This window comes from Salmo salar, unplaced genomic scaffold, assembly GCF_965601325.2.
Source record: "Salmo salar unplaced genomic scaffold, fSalSal1 ptg000691l, whole genome shotgun sequence".
In the NCBI taxonomy this organism is placed as follows: domain Eukaryota; kingdom Metazoa; phylum Chordata; class Actinopteri; order Salmoniformes; family Salmonidae; genus Salmo; species Salmo salar.
Genome location: NW_027675466.1, coordinates 321,117 through 337,368, shown reverse-complemented (window position 1 = coordinate 337,368; position 16,252 = coordinate 321,117).

The window sequence follows — 16,252 nt, the reverse complement described above, 5'->3', positions numbered from 1 at the left end:
CCATCAGCCTCATTCATCTATTCCTCCATCAATATCACCATCGTTGTTGTAGTCATCACCCTCAGCCTCATTAATCTATTCCTCCATCAATATCACCATCGTTGTCATCGTCATCATCGGCATCATAATAGTCATCCTCCTCCTCTTCATAGTTTCTGCCCTCAATAAAAGCCCTTCTGAACGATTCACATTGTCCTTCTGCGTGCTGGAGCTCATCAAGCTTTCCAGCAAGGACAGCTCTTTCCCCAAGACAACATCCATCTTGCTCTGTGTAATGTTGTAAGGCCTCCACGATCAGTTCCTGCTCTGTGTAATGTTGTAAGGCCTCCACGATCAGTTCCTGCTCTGTGTAATGTTGTAAGGCTTCCACGATCAGTTCCTGCTCTGTGTAATGTTGTAAGGCCTCCACGATCAGTTCCTGCTCTGTGTAATGTTGTAAGGCCTCCACGATCAGTTCCTGCTCTGTGTAATGTTGTAAGGCCTCCACGATCAGTTCCTGCTCTGTGTAATGTTGTAAGGCCTCCACGATCAGTTCCTGCTCTGTGTAATGTTGTAAGGCCTCCACGATCAGTTCCTGCTCTGTGTAATGTTGTAAGGCCTCCACGATCAGTTCCTGCTCTGTGTAATGTTGTAAGGCCTCCACGATCAGTTCCTGCTCTGTGTAATGTTGTAAGGCCTCCACGATCAGTTCCTGCTCTGTGTAATGTTGTAAGGCCTCCACGATCAGTTCCTGCTCTGTGTAATGTTGTAAGGCCTCCACGATCAGTTCCTGCTCATGTGAGTAGAACATCTTGGCAGTGAAGACATCATCCTCAATCTACCGCTTCTCTTCACAAAGAGCACCAAGAGCCTTAGCTTGAGGTGCACCTCCCCATCATCCTCTGCTCCTCCTGGTCTCCAGGACCAATCAGTGCTGTCCACCTGCACTGCATCCTCATACACCAGGGCCTGTAGGAGCTGTGAGGACAAACCTCGTCTCCTCAGGTTGTAGTCCTTCACATGTGTTTTTATGCTACTACCGACCGTGGCCTTTTGGACAGGCAGTTGGCAATACCTTGACCATCTATTGATAACAGATAATCAATACCTTGACCATCTATTGATAACAGATAATCAATACCTTGACCATCTATTGATAACAGATAATCAATACCTTGACCATCTATTGATAACAGATAATCAATACCTTGACCATCTATTGATAACAGATAATCAATACCTTGACCATCTATTGATAACAGATAATCAATACCTTGACCATCTATTGATAACATATAATCAATACCTTGACCATCTATTAATAACAGATAATCAATACCTTGACCATCTATTGATAACAGATAATCAATACCTTGACCATCAATTAATAACAGATAATCAATACCTTGACCATCAATTAATAACAGAATATCAATACCTTGACCATCAATTAATAACAGATAATCAATACCTTGACCATCGATTGATAACAGATAATCTGTCACAGCTGTGGAAAGGAGTAGACCAAGGTGCAGCGTGGAAGATGTTCATCTTGTATTTATTTTACTCAGAACACTCTGACAATCAAACAAAACGACAGCAAAACAGTTCTGTCAGGTTTCACCAACTAAACAGAAAATAACTTCCCACAAGGACAAAGGAAAAACAGGCTGCCTACGTATGGCTTCCAATCAGAGACAACGAAAGACACCTGCCTCTGATTGGAAACCATACCCGGCCAAAACATAGAAAATAAAACATAGATTGCCCACCCACCTATCACACCCTGGCCTAGCTAAACAGAGAAAACACAGCTCTCCTAGGTCAGAGTGTGACATAATCAATACCTTGACCATCTATTGATAACAGATAATACAGACAGAAAATATGTTAAAGGTAATCCAATCTAAACAAAAAATAAATAAATCAAAAATTACCTAAAGCTGCTATAAAATTACTCTGATTACCATCCAACAATAGATCATTAGCAACAGAAACCAAGTTCAGAAACAGATACAAATAAACATTATTATTGTGTTTGACCACCCAGAATTATCATAGAACTGATATGAGTTGACTTGTTCCTATTGTTGAATATATATCTATAACCTGCATATTTTCAGGCCACAGAGGAACCTCCGTTCTAGCAGCAGACTGAAGGTTCCCTCCAGATTGGTCCTCAATCTGTTCCTCTGCAGTCTGTGGAGTGCAGTCTGGAAGAGACTGCTGGTGGGGGACCATCAATCTGTTACTCTGCAGTCTGTGGAGTGCAGTCTGGAAGAGACTGCTGGTGGGGGACCATCAATCTGTTACTCTGCAGTCTGTGGAGTGCAGTCTGGAAGAGACTGCTGGTGGGGGACCATCAATATGTTACTCTGCAGTCTGTGGAGTGCAGTCTGGAAGAGACTGCTGGTGGGGGACCATCAATCTGTTCCTCTTCAGTCTGTGGAGTGCAGTCTGGAAGTGACTGCTGGTGGGGGACCATCAATCTGTTCCTCTGCAGTCTGTGGAGTGCAGTCTGGAAGAGACTGCTGGTGGGGGACCATCAATCTGTTACTCTGCAGTCTGTGGAGTGCAGTCTGGAAGTGACTGCTGGTGGGGGACCATCAATCTGTTCCTCTGCAGTCTGTGGAGTGCAGTCTGGAAGAGACTGCTGGTGGGGGACCATCAATCTGTTCCTCTGCAGTCTGTGGAGTGCAGTCTGGAAGAGACTGCTGGTGGGGGACCATCAATCTGTTACTCTGCAGTCTGTGGAGTGCAGTCTGGAAGAGACTGCTGGTGGGGGACCATCAATCTGTTACTCTGCAGTCTGTGGAGTGCAGTCTGGAAGAGACTGCTGGTGGGGGACCATCAATCTGTTACTCTGCAGTCTGTGGAGTGCAGTCTGGAAGAGACTGCTAGTGGGGGACCATCAATCTGTTACTCTGCAGTCTGTGGAGTGCAGTCTGGAAGAGACTGCTGGTGGGGGACCATCAATCTGTTACTCTGCAGTCTGTGGAGTGCAGTCTGGAAGAGACTGCTGGTGGGGGACCATCAATCTGTTCCTCTGCAGTCTGTGGAGTGCAGTCTGGATGAGACTGCTGGTGGGGGACCATCGATGGAGGATGCTGTTCTTCCTCTCCATCGTCTTCAGTTTTCTGTCATCAGAAAGGTTCTAAATACTTTGACCAGGGAGATCAATTATATTCATTGATCTAACAATTACACTGTTAAAAACTGAGGAAGTACCTATCGAACTGCACAAGCTGAAAAACAGCTGTTCCATCTCCACTTTCCTGCTGTGCCCTGAAAATAAAACATGGATTACAGAGGGCATACAATAATGCATGTCGAAAAATAACAACTTTGCTTAGTCATTTGAAATGAATTACATACATTGCAATTGTATGTTGCTGGAGCATTGCAACATATTGCTCCTCCCAGCACAGAGCAGGTTTTTGCCTCTCAAGGGTGACACTGACATTCCTGCCCCAATCCCTAATGGTGCCCAGTGTTGTTCCTACAACATAACAACACTGACATTCCTGCCCCAATCCCTAATGGTGTCCAGTGTTGTTCCTACAACATAACAACACTGACATTCCTGCCCCAATCCCTAATGGTGTCCAGTGTTGTTCCTACAACACAACAACACTGACATTCCTGCCCCAATCCCTAATGGTGTCCAGTGTTGTTCCTACAACATAACAACACTGACATTCCTGCCCCAATCCCTAATGGTGTCCAGTGTTGTTCCTACAACATAACAACACTGACATTCCTGCCCCAATCCCTAATGGTGTCCAGTGTTGTTCCTAAAACATAACAACACTGACATTCCTGCCCCAATCCCTAATGGTGTCCAGTGTTGTTCCTAAAACATAACAACACTGACATTCCTGCCCCAATCCCTAATGGTGTCCAGTGTTGTTCCTAAAACATAACAACAGTGACAGATGTGACAACATTTCTAATCAATACTGAAATTCTATGCTTAGATTATTGATACAATGGTTTACCTGGAAGAGACTGTGCAATTTCTTCCATTTCCCTTTTTGCCTCTGTTGCAACTTCTGTTGCTGGCGAAACCCTCTATGGCAGAGAGTCCACTACATCAAAACAACAGGAAATGTTAGGAACATCACTAGAGTCAACCAGCATCAAGTAAATGAATAACAATTCCAAGTGTACTAACGTAGCCTCTGGCGTTTTCCCATGGTGGAGAAGTGCATCAGTCAGGAGGTCAATAAGATGGGACGGCCTCATTTCTTTGGTGACCTTCCCAAAGCGCCTCAGATACGACCACAGCCTCTCCATCTGCTCCCCATCTGCCAGTCCAGCACCTTCCACATATCGGGTGTTGAATTTCATCTAGAAATATAAAATCATGTCATACCATGGTAAAAGGGTTATTTGGTTAAACCTTATAAAATATGAATAAATACCTACTGATAATATTAATGATCCTGTTCAAGTACCTGACATGGCAAGTCATGTCCATCAGCATGGAAAACTGGAACAACCAATCTGGTCCCATGATTCAATTCAGGAAAGTTTCTCTAAAAAGTTATGGACAAAATGTTCATGTTAAAACTATTGTTGGAGAAACTGCTTTTCAAATGTTAAAGTCAATGAGATCTTGAATAAAAAAGATGAATTACTTGCACATGTAGCTGCATCTGGAATCAATGTCCTCCATGAAGATGAGGTTGATGTTCTGGCCTCTCATCCCTTCCTTCATCTCTCAGCAGGTTCACTGCATCTGGCATCAATGTGTTCCATGAAGATGAGGTTGATGTTCTGGCCTCTCATCCCCTCCTTCATCTCTCAGCAGGTTCACTGCATCTGGCATCAATGTCCTCCATGAAGATGAGGTTGATGTTCTGGCCTCTCATCCCCTCCTTCATCTCTCAGCAGGTTCACTGCATCTGGCATCAATGTCCTCCATGAAGATGAGGTTGATGTTCTGGCCTCTCATCCCTTCCTTCATCTCTCAGCAGGTTCACTGCATATGACAAACCACAGAAGAAGTACATCATTATCTGCACTAAATAACTAAATTCAATTTACTAAATTAACTAAATTAATCAACACTGAAGTAAAATACTGAAAAAGAAACTGAAAAAAACTCCTTATTACTGCATCCCACCTTTCACCCTTTTTCATGTTCAGGAAGTGAAGCGGGTGGTCATGCTGGCAGGAAACCCCAACACGCCTGTCTCCTACAATTTCCTTGTTTTGGGTTTGGACCTGATGGCATTGCCTGCTTGAAATCCATGGCAACCCTAAAATATCTATAATAATATAAAGTACAATACAAGTATTATGTACTGAAATGCTTCCTTGCAGGTTAACCTCTTGACAATGCAACAACAATAGAACAAGTCAGTAGCTAAGTTAATAAAAAGAGTACTACAATAGTAATAAACCCTTCATTCATCAGTATCCTGAACATAGCTGGGTGTTTCTGGGATAGAGGGTTGATATTAAAGTCAGTACTGCAATAGTAATAAACCCTTCATTCATCAGTATCCTGAACATAGCTGGGTGTTTCTGGGATAGAGGGTTGATATTAAAGTCAGTACTACAATAGTAATAAACCCTTCATTCATCAGTATCCTGAACATAGCTGGGTGTTTCTGGGATAGAGGGTTGATATTAAAGTCAGTACTACAATAGTAATAAACCCTTCATTCATCAGTATCCTGAACACAGCTGGGTGTTTCTGGGATAGAGGGTTGATATTAAAGTCAGTACTACAATAGTAATAAACCCTTCATTCATCAGTATCCTGAACATAGCTCGGTGTTTCTGGGATAGAGGGTTGATATTAAAGTCAGTACTACAATAGTAATAAACCCTTCATTCATCAGTACCCTGAACATAGCTGGGTGTTTCTGGGATAGAGGGTTGATATTAAAGTCAGTACTACAATAGTAATAAACCCTTCATTCATCACTATCCTGAACATAGCTGGGTGTTTCTGGGATAGAGGGTTGATATTAAAGTCAGTACTACAATAGTAATAAACCCTTCATTCATCAGTATCCTGAACATAGCTGGGTGTTTCTGGGGTAGAGGGTTGATATAAAAGTCTATATATTCAGCAATAAAAGTCTATATATTCAGCAATACAGTAAGATTCTGAGACACAATCACTTCCTATTGGTCAGCTGCAGGGAACTGCCCACGTCTCTGAGACACAATCACTTCCTATTGGTCAGCCGCAGGGAACCGCCCACGTCTCTGAGACACAATCACTTCCTATTGGTCAGCCGCAGGGAACCGCCGACGTCTCTGAGACACAATCATTTACTATTGGTCAGCCGCAGGGAACCGCCCACGTCTCAGGAGATATGTATTTTAGGCAGTAAGTAAAACTGCCTAGGCCTTGGAGAATCTGTCCCAAAAAGACAGACCATCTGTTTATCTGTAATGTACTTATCCTCATACAGTTTATCTCCTGGATTAATCTTTGTGTTTTCTGGTTGTGTTGAGTGGGACAATGGAACATAGTGTTTAACATGATCCTATTGTGTATTGGCTTCAAGAAGATATTCACTTTATCCATTACAACAATCTGAGCCCCCTTATCTGCTGGTTTAATCACTATATTTCTAGAGCTTGATTTTTAACCATTTGTAAGGTTAAGCTGATAAAAAAGGTGAGGTTCTGAATAGTGAAAAGGAAGCCACATCCCTACGTATCAGAGTCTGTATAGTTTCTGACTCCAACTGAGGTTCCCAATGTGAGGGGTTTGGAAATAGTATCTGAGGAAAATCTGTTTCATATTCACAATGATCTGATAACTTCAATCTTCTATGATAGACGTGTAGATCCCCTCCGGAGCTCCTCCCAGTCCACCTGTTTAGGAGTTGGTATGAAAGTCTGTTCACCTGTTTAGGAGTTGGTATGAAAGTCAGTCCACCTGTTTAGGAGTTGGTATGAAAGTCAGTCCACCTGTTTAGGAGTTGGTATGAAAGTCAGTCCACCTGTTTAGGAGTTGGTATGAAAGTCAGTCCACCTGTTTAGGAGTTGGTATGAAAGTCAGTCCACCTGTTTAGGAGTTGGTATGAAAGTCAGTCCACCTGTTTAGGAGTTGGTATGAAAGTCAGTCCACCTGTTTAGGAGTTGGTATGAAAGTCAGTCCACCTGTTTAGGAGTTGGTATGAAAGTCAGTCCACCTGTTTAGGAGTCGGTATGAAAGTCAGTCCACCTGTTTAGGAGTCGGTATGGAAGTCAGTCCACCTGTTTAGGAGTTGGTATGAAAGTCAGTCCACCTGTTTAGGAGTCGGTATGGAAGTCAGTCCACCTGTTTAGGAGTTGGTATGAATGTCAGTCCACCTGTTTAGGAGTTGGTATGAAAGTCAGTCCACCTGTTTAGGAGTTGGTATGAAAGTCAGTCCACCTGTTTAGGAGTTGGTATGAAAGTCAGTCCACCTGTTTAGGAGTTGGTATGAAAGTCAGTCCACCTGTTTAGGAGTTGGTATGAAAGTCAGTCCACCTGTTTAGGAGTTGGTATGAAAGTCAGTCCACCTGTTTAGGAGTTGGTATGAAAGTCAGTCCATCTGTTTAGGAGTTGGTATGAAAGTCAGTCCACCTGTTTAGGAGTTGGTATGAAAGTCAGTCCTCTTTCTAGAACCTCACTCTCGGCTTGGTTGAGCCCAATGGGACATTGCTGGTCAAGACCTCAAATGGGTTGTGAAGTAGTATGGACATATTGATGGAACAAGGTCACTAAACTGGTGGATAGACAGGGTAGATCCAAGAGCCTCGGCTGTCATCTAGAGGGGGTTTCTCTGTACTGCTTGACACATGGAGACTCAGTGGAGGCCCAGTGCAAGTGCTCAAAGTAGACTAGTGATTAGAGTGGTGGGTCAGTAACTGGTATGGTCTGATAGACTAGTGGTTAGAGTGGTGGGTCAGTACCTGGTATAGTCAGATAGACTAGTGGTTAGAGTGGTGGGTCAGTAACTGGTATGGTCAGATAGACTAGTGGTTAGAGTGGTGGGTCAGTAACTGGTATGGTCAGATAGACTAGTGGTTAGAGTGGTGGGTCAGTAACTGGTATGGTCAGATAGACTAGTGGTTAGAGTGGTGGGTCAGTAACTGGTATGGTCAGATAGACTAGTGGTTAGAGTGGTGGGTCAGTAACTGGTATGGTCAGATAGACTAGTGGTTAGAGTGGTGGGTCAGTAACTGGTATGGTCAGATAGACTAGTGGTTAGAGTGGTGGGTCAGTAACTGGTATGGTCAGATAGACTAGTGGTTAGAGTGGTGGGTCAGTAACTGGTATGGTCAGATAGACTAGTGGTTAGAGTGGTGGGTCAGTAACTGGTATGGTCAGATAGACTAGTGGTTAGAGTGGTGGGTCAGTAACTGGTATAGTCAGATAGACTAGTGGTTAGAGTGGTGGGTCAGTAACTGGTATGGTCAGATAGACTAGTGGTTAGAGTGGTGGGTCAGTAACTGGTATGGTCAGATAGACTAGTGGTTAGAGTGGTGGGTCAGTAACTGGTATGGTCAGATAGACTAGTGGTTAGAGTGGTGGGTCAGTAACTGGTATGGTCAGATAGACTAGTGGTTAGAGTGGTGGGTCAGTAACTGGTATGGTCAGATAGACTAGTGGTTAGAGTGGTGGGTCAGTAACTGGTATGGTCAGATAGACTAGTGGTTAGAGTGGTGGGTCAGTAACTGATATGTTGCTGGTTTGAATACCTGAGCCGTGAAGGTAAAAATCTGTTGGTGCCCTTAAGCAAGGCACTTACACCTAATTTGCTCCAGGGGCGCCGTATGGCTGACCCTGTAAAACAACACATTTCTCTGCATCTATCTGGTGTCTGTGACAATAAAACATTATAAAAAGCTAGCCAACATAAAGAAAATGACAGCATTGATTTTTTTTAATTACAACAGTTAATTTAACAATGCTGGTTATAAATCTTGTAGACATTCATCCAAGGACAGCTTGACTTGCATTACATTCTCACTGCAGAAAAATATTCTCATTAAATCACATGACTTCTAGTTAGAGAAAAGGATTCCTGTTAACACGGCCTGCTACAAGCAGGAAACAAGTTATGGACGAACCAGAAATGTAACATATCTGTTTGATAGTAACCCTGGATGATGAATGTGTGAACTATCTTGTCATCTTTTTGGGTAACCACATTGGAACATTCTAGTCTTTAAGGACATAAACTGGCAGAACAGGTTTCAGCAAAGTATGGAGTCATTGTTTTCAGGAAGGTGTACCCATGGTGATAGGAGAGACAGGAGGCAGACTAAGAGCAAAGTTAGCCACCTGAACTACTGTCCTACAAAGACAAACAGCATCTACACAAACAGCCACCTGAACTACTGTCCTACAAAGACAAACAGCATCTACACAAACAGCCACCTGAACTACTGTCCTACAAAGACAAACAGCATCTACACAAACAGCCACCTGAACTACTGTCCTACAAAGACAAACAGCATCTACACACACAGCCACCTGAACTACTGCCCTAGAAAAGACAAGGAGCAGTCTACACAAACAGCCACCTGAACTACTGCCCTAGAAAAGACAAGGAGCAGTCTACACAAACAGCCACCTGAACTACTGCCCTAGAAAAGACAAGGAGCAGTCTACACACACAGCCACCTGAACTACTGCCCTAGAAAAGACAAGGAGCAGTCTACACACACAGCCACCTGAACTACTGCCCTAGAAAAGACAAGGAGCAGTCTACACAAACAGGCCACCTGAACTACTGCCCTACAAAGACAAGGAGCAGTCTACACAAACAGCCACCTGAACTACTGCCCTACAAAGACAAGGAGCATCTACACAAACAGCCACCTGAACTACTGTCCTACAAAGACAAGGAGCAGTCTACACACACAGCCACCTGAACTACTGCCCTAGAAAAGACAAGGAGCAGTCTACACAAACAGCCACCTGAACTACTGTCCTACAAAGACAAGGAGCAGTCTACACAAACAGCCACCTGAACTACTGCCCTAGAAAAGACAAGGAGCAGTCTACACACACAGTGAATCTGAGAAAAATGGTTTCAAGTTTGTTTTTTAGTCCATGCATATCAACCATGACCACTGATCTGACCTATGACCCCTAAAATGCAAAAGAAAAGTGCAGTATCTAGAAATCTGAATGTGTTTATCCAGCTTTCTTGTTGTTTTTCTGTTTGATGGAACTAGTTGAGAGTTCTGTGTTATTTCTTATTTTATGTACCTTTATTTCACCTTTATTTAACCAGGTGGCCAGTTGAGAACAAGTTCTCATTTACAACTGCGACCTGGCCAAGATAAAGCAAAGCAGTGTGACACAAACAACACAGAGTTACACATGGGATAAATGTCACGTCCTGACCAGTAAAAGGGGTTATTTGTTATTGTAGTTTGGTCAGGGCGTGGCAGGGGGGTGTTTGTTTTGTGTGTTTCGGGGTTTTGATGTATGTTCTATATTTTCTATTTCTATGTTTATTCTAAGTTTCTCTTTCTATGTTGTGTTTTTTCAATGACCTCCAATTAGAGGCAGCTGGTGGTTGTTGTCTCTAATTGGAGGCCATATTTAGTGTGTTCGTTTTCACTTGTGTTTGTGGGTGGTTGTTTCCGGTTTAGTCTGTGCACCTTACTGGGCTGTTATCGTCGTTATTTTGTTTGAGTTTGTTTGAGTTTACCTTCAATAAATACTAAGATGAGCAATATACCCACTGCATATTGGTCCGATGATTTTTCCTCTTCAGACGATGAAGTTTATGACAATAAACCAACGTACAGTCAATAACACAATAGAAAGGTCTATATACAGTGTGTGCAAATGTAGTAAGATTAGGGAAGTAAGGCAATAAATAGGCCAGAGGGGAAAAATAATTACAATTTAGCAATTAAACACTGGAATGATAGATGTGCAGAAGATGAATGTGCAAGTAGAGATACTGGGGTGCAAAGGATAAAGGAAATTACAAAATGGGGATGAGGTAGTTGGTTGGGCAATGTACAGATGGGCTATGTACAGGTGCAATGATCGGTAAGCTGCTCTGACAGCTGATGCTTGAAGTTAATGAGGGAGATATAAGTCACCTGCTTCAGTGATTTTTGCAGTTCGTTCCAGTCATTGGCAGCAGGGAACTGGAAGGAAAGGTGGACAAATGAGGAGTTGGCTTTGGGGGTGACCAGTGAGATATACCTGCTGGAGCACGTGCTACTGGTGGGTGCTGCTATTGTGACCAGTGAGCTGAGATAAGGCAGGGCTTTACCTAGCAAAGGCTTATAGATGACCTGGAGCCAGTGGGTTTGGCGATGAATATGAAGTGAGGGCCAGCCAACGAGAGCATACAGGTCGCAGTGATGGGTAGTATATCGGGCTTTGGTGACAAAACGGATGGCACTGTGGTAGACTACATCCAATTTGCTGAGTAGAGTGTTGGAGGCTATATTGTAAATGACATCGCCGAAGTCAAGGATCGGTAGGATAGTCAGTTTTACGAGGGTATGTTTCACAGCATGAGTGAAGGATGCTTTGTTGCGAAATAGGACGCCGATTCTAGATTTAACTTTGGATTGGAGATGTTTGATGTGAGTCTGGAAGGAGAGTTTACAGTCTAACCAGACACCTAGGTATATGTAGTTGTCCACATATTCTAAGTCAGAAGCGTCCAGAGTAGTGATGCTGGACGGGCGGGCAGGTGCAGGCAGCGATCGGTTGAAGAGCATGGGTTTAGTTTTACTTACATTTAAGAGCAGTTGGAGGCCACGGAAGGAGAGTTGTATGGCATTGAAGCTCGTCTGGAGGGTTGTTAACACAGTGTCCAAAGAAGGGCCAGAAGTATACAGAATGGTGTCGTCTGCGTAGAGGTGGATCAGAGAATCACCAGCAGCAAGAGCAACATCATTGATGTATACAGAGAAAAGAGTCGGCCCGAGAATTGAACCCTGTGGCACCCCCATAGAGACTGCCAGAGGCCCGGACAACAGGCCCTCCGATTTGACACACTGAACTCTATCTGAGAAGTAGTTGGTGAACCAGGCGAGGCAGTCATTTGAGAAACCAAGGCTGTTGAGTCTGCTGATAAGAATACGGTGATTGACAGAGTCGAAAGCCTTGGCCAGGTCGATGAAGACGGCTGCACAGTATTGTCTTTTATCAATGGCGATTATGATATCGTTGAGGACCTTGAGCGTTGCTGAGGTGCACCCATGATCAGCTCTGAAACCAGATTGCATAGCGGAGAAGGTACGGTGGAATTCTAGATGGTCGGTGATCTGTTTATTAACTTGGCTTTCGAAGACTTTAGAAAGGTAGGGTAGGATAGATATAGGTCTGTAACAGTTTGGGTCTAGAGTGTCACCCCCTTTGAAGAGGGGGATGACCGCTTTCCAGTCTTTAGCGATCTCAGACGATACGAAAGAGAGGTTGGACAGGCTAGTTATGTAGTTGTGTTTTCATGTTTTGAATGTTGTATTGTAGTAGGCCTAACCCTCACCAATTATTCTGGTGATGGAGAGAGACACCAGACAAGACACAGAGACAGCAACAGAAGAATAGGATATGATGGAGAGAGACACCAGACCAGACACAGAGACAGCAACAGAAGAATAGGATATGATGGAGAGAGACACCAGACAAGACACAGAGACTGCAACAGATGACACAGAGAAAGTGATGGAGAGAGGCAGAGAAGGGGAGTGTTGAGAAGACTGTAGTACTTATAGCTGCTATAGGGGTTCTAATTACTGCACTGTTTGTGAGTCTGTATGTGTGTGTGTGTGTGTGTGTGTGTGTGTGTGTGTGTGTGTGTGTGTGTGTGTGTGTGTGTGTGTGTGTGTGTGTGTGTGTGTGTGTGTGTGTGTGTGTGTGTGTGTGTGTGTGTGTGTGTGTGTGTGTGTGTGTGAGAGAGTGAGAGGGTGTTTTGGTACTGTAGGATTCTTTAATCAATGTGGCTCATTGGACAGGTCAGAGTCTCAACACAATTGAAAACTTACCATCAATTAAACACCAAATGATGTAATTTCTTGTGGAAGAATGGTTTCACATCCCTCCAATAGACTTCCAGACAGTTGTAGAATGTTTGCCAAGGCTCATTGTAAGAGCTGTAAAGAGAGAGGGACTCGGAGAGAGAACAGGTAGAACCTGATATGTAAATGAGCAGAGCAAACGAAAGTAACTTTCAACGACCGAATGATCGGTAAGACGGTAAGACGACGATTGTTATGTGTATTAATATAGTTGATGATATTGTTGTGTGTATTAATATAGTTGATGATATTGTTGTGTGTATTAATATAGTTGATGGTATTGTTGTGTGTATTAATATAGTTGATATTGTTATGTATATTAATATAGTTGATGATATTGTTGTGTGTATTAATATAGTTGATATTGTTATGTGTATTAATATAGTTGATGATATTGTTATGTGTATTAATATAGTTGATATTGTTATGTGTATTAATATAGTTGATGATATTGTTATGTGTATTAATATAGTTGATGATATTGTTATGTGTATTAATATAGTTGATGATATTGTTATGTGTATTAATATAGTTGATGGTATTGTTGTGTGTATTCATATAGTTGATGATATTGTTATGTGTATTAATATAGTTGATGATATTGTTATGTGTATTAATATAGTTGATGATATTGTTGTGTGTATTAATATAGTTTATGATATTGTTATGTGTATTAATATAGTTGATATTGTTATGTGTATTAATATAGTTGATGATATTGTTGTGTGTATTCATATAGTTGGTGATATTGTTATGTGTATTAATATAGTTGATGATATTGTTATGTGTATTAATATAGTTGATGATATTGTTATGTGTATTAATATAGTTGGTGATATTGTTATGTGTATTCATATAGTTGATATTGTCATGTGTATTAATATAGTTGATGATATTGTTATGTGTATTAATATAGTTTATGATATTGTTATGTGTATTAATATAGTTGATATTGTTATGTGTATTAATATAGTTGATGATATTGTTATGTGTATTAATATAGTTGATGGTATTGTTGTGTGTATTCATATAGTTAATGATATTGTTATGTGTATTCATATAGTTGATGGTATTGTTGTGTGTATTAATATAGTTGATGATATTGTTATGTGTATTAATATAGTTGATGATATTGTTATGTGTATTCATATAGTTAATTATATTTTTGGTGGACAGTGTTATAATAGTCCTACTCTCCTTAAAATGTTTTGGATATAATTTAGATGCGTGGGGTGAATTCGTTCTGTGCCCATCTGTGTGCCCCAGGGTGATTGCTCCTACATTATCTACAATCTAAAAGCAAAACGTTTGGCAACAGAAACCGTTTAGGTCACATTGTACAGCGTTTAGAGTAAACGGTTTATGTTTTATTTAACATCTTAAAACTGTTGGCTGTGGAGTAAACTAATGAATACGACCCAGGTTGTTGCCTACGACTCGGCATGTTGATACCTGCCTCTTGCTGAAACCTGAACGTAGCCTGAGGGGTATACTATGATACAGGCTTGATATACTGGTTTTCTAAAGCTAGACAGCTTCAGTTAGCTTCACATTCCAGCTCAGGCCTCACCCATCAGAATATACAGAACAGAACAGAAAAAAATCGCAATGAAGTTTCAAGGTGAGAATCCTGCCAGGGATTATTGTAAAGTGTGTAGATAAATTAAATGTAATGTTAGTATAGTGAATGACAGTAAAACACTCCTAACAGTCTACTACTACTGAGACAGAAAACTCAAGTCTGAAATTTCTATGTGGAAATTACAAACTTCAGAAGCCTTTTTAAACCTCAAATACACTACAAGTTATATATTTCCTGCATTGCTGGAAAGTTCTTCTGCAGTGGGGGGTGATCAAATTAAGATCCTACATCTGTACACATAATTGTACATGGGGATATGTATGGGGGTCTATAACATCCAATCACAGAGGTTTATATCAGCTGACAGTTGCAATGTTATTGCTAATAACTCAAACTGCCCTTTTCAGATAAAGACATAAACTCTGTACAGATGTAGGATCTTAATTTGATCACCCTGTTGCAGAAAAACTAAACTTGTAGTGTATTTGAGTGTAATTAAACTTTAGAAAAGGTTTCTGAAGATGATAAATTCCACTTTCCCATTTTAAAACTGTTCATTAATTATAATCCACACAATAATTCAAATGTCCTGTTTCTGCAGGATTATTTTCCTGGTGTAGCAAACTGGCTCAAATTAAGATCCAACATCTGCAGAAATATACCCCTTTCTAATGTAGATGGCTCTATTGAGATTCACTTTTGACCATTTGACATCTTGTATTTACTGTTGTTTAGGCTGGTTGAATGAGTTGCCTGTGAAAGCTACTTCATCTGCAAGAAAACAGGCGGCTGCACCAGTGACTGTGAGAAGTTTTGTGATTTCCTCATATGAACGTGAAAGGAAGTGTGTTGTCTACGCAGTTACAAAAATGGCTGTTGAAACTGTGGCACATATTTCTCGGTAACATTGAATAAATGTGTTGGTATGTAGGAAAGACGGGCAGACTCTCGTACTGTTGGTCTAGACTACCTACAAACTATTATAAGGCTATGATCACTTATCATGCCGACAAACCTGATGTTCTCTGTGAACTGATCTGAACAGGTTTAGGCTGGTCATCTATGATATGTAGGTTATATACAGTACATTCTCTGTCCTGCTACTGGTAGGACTATAACATTATGTTGATCTGAACAGGTTTAGACTGGTCATCTATGATATGTAGGTTATATACAGTACATTCTCTGTCCTGCTACTGGTAGGACTATAACATTATGTTGATCTGAACAGGTTTAGACTGGTCATCTATGATATGTAGGTTATATACAGTACATTCTCTGTCCTGCTACTGGTAGGACTATAACATTATGTTGATCTGAACAGGTTTAGACTGGTCATCTATGATATGTAGGTTATATACAGTACATTCTCTGTCCTGCTACTGGTAGGACTATAACATTATGTTGATCTGAACAGGTTTAGACTGGTCATCTATGATATGTAGGTTATATACAGTACATTCTCTGTCCTGCTACTGGTAGGACTATAACATTATGTTGATCTGAACAGGTTTAGACTGGTCATCTATGATATGTAGGCTATAGCCGAGGTATAGACCTTGATCTGCATATCACTAACAAACTGCTATTATACATTATAACCTAGTCTACTTTAAATAATATAAAATCTCTCACTTGATGCAAAAAACCTTTCTGAATGGTTCAACAATTTCCTCCTTGGATCAATCA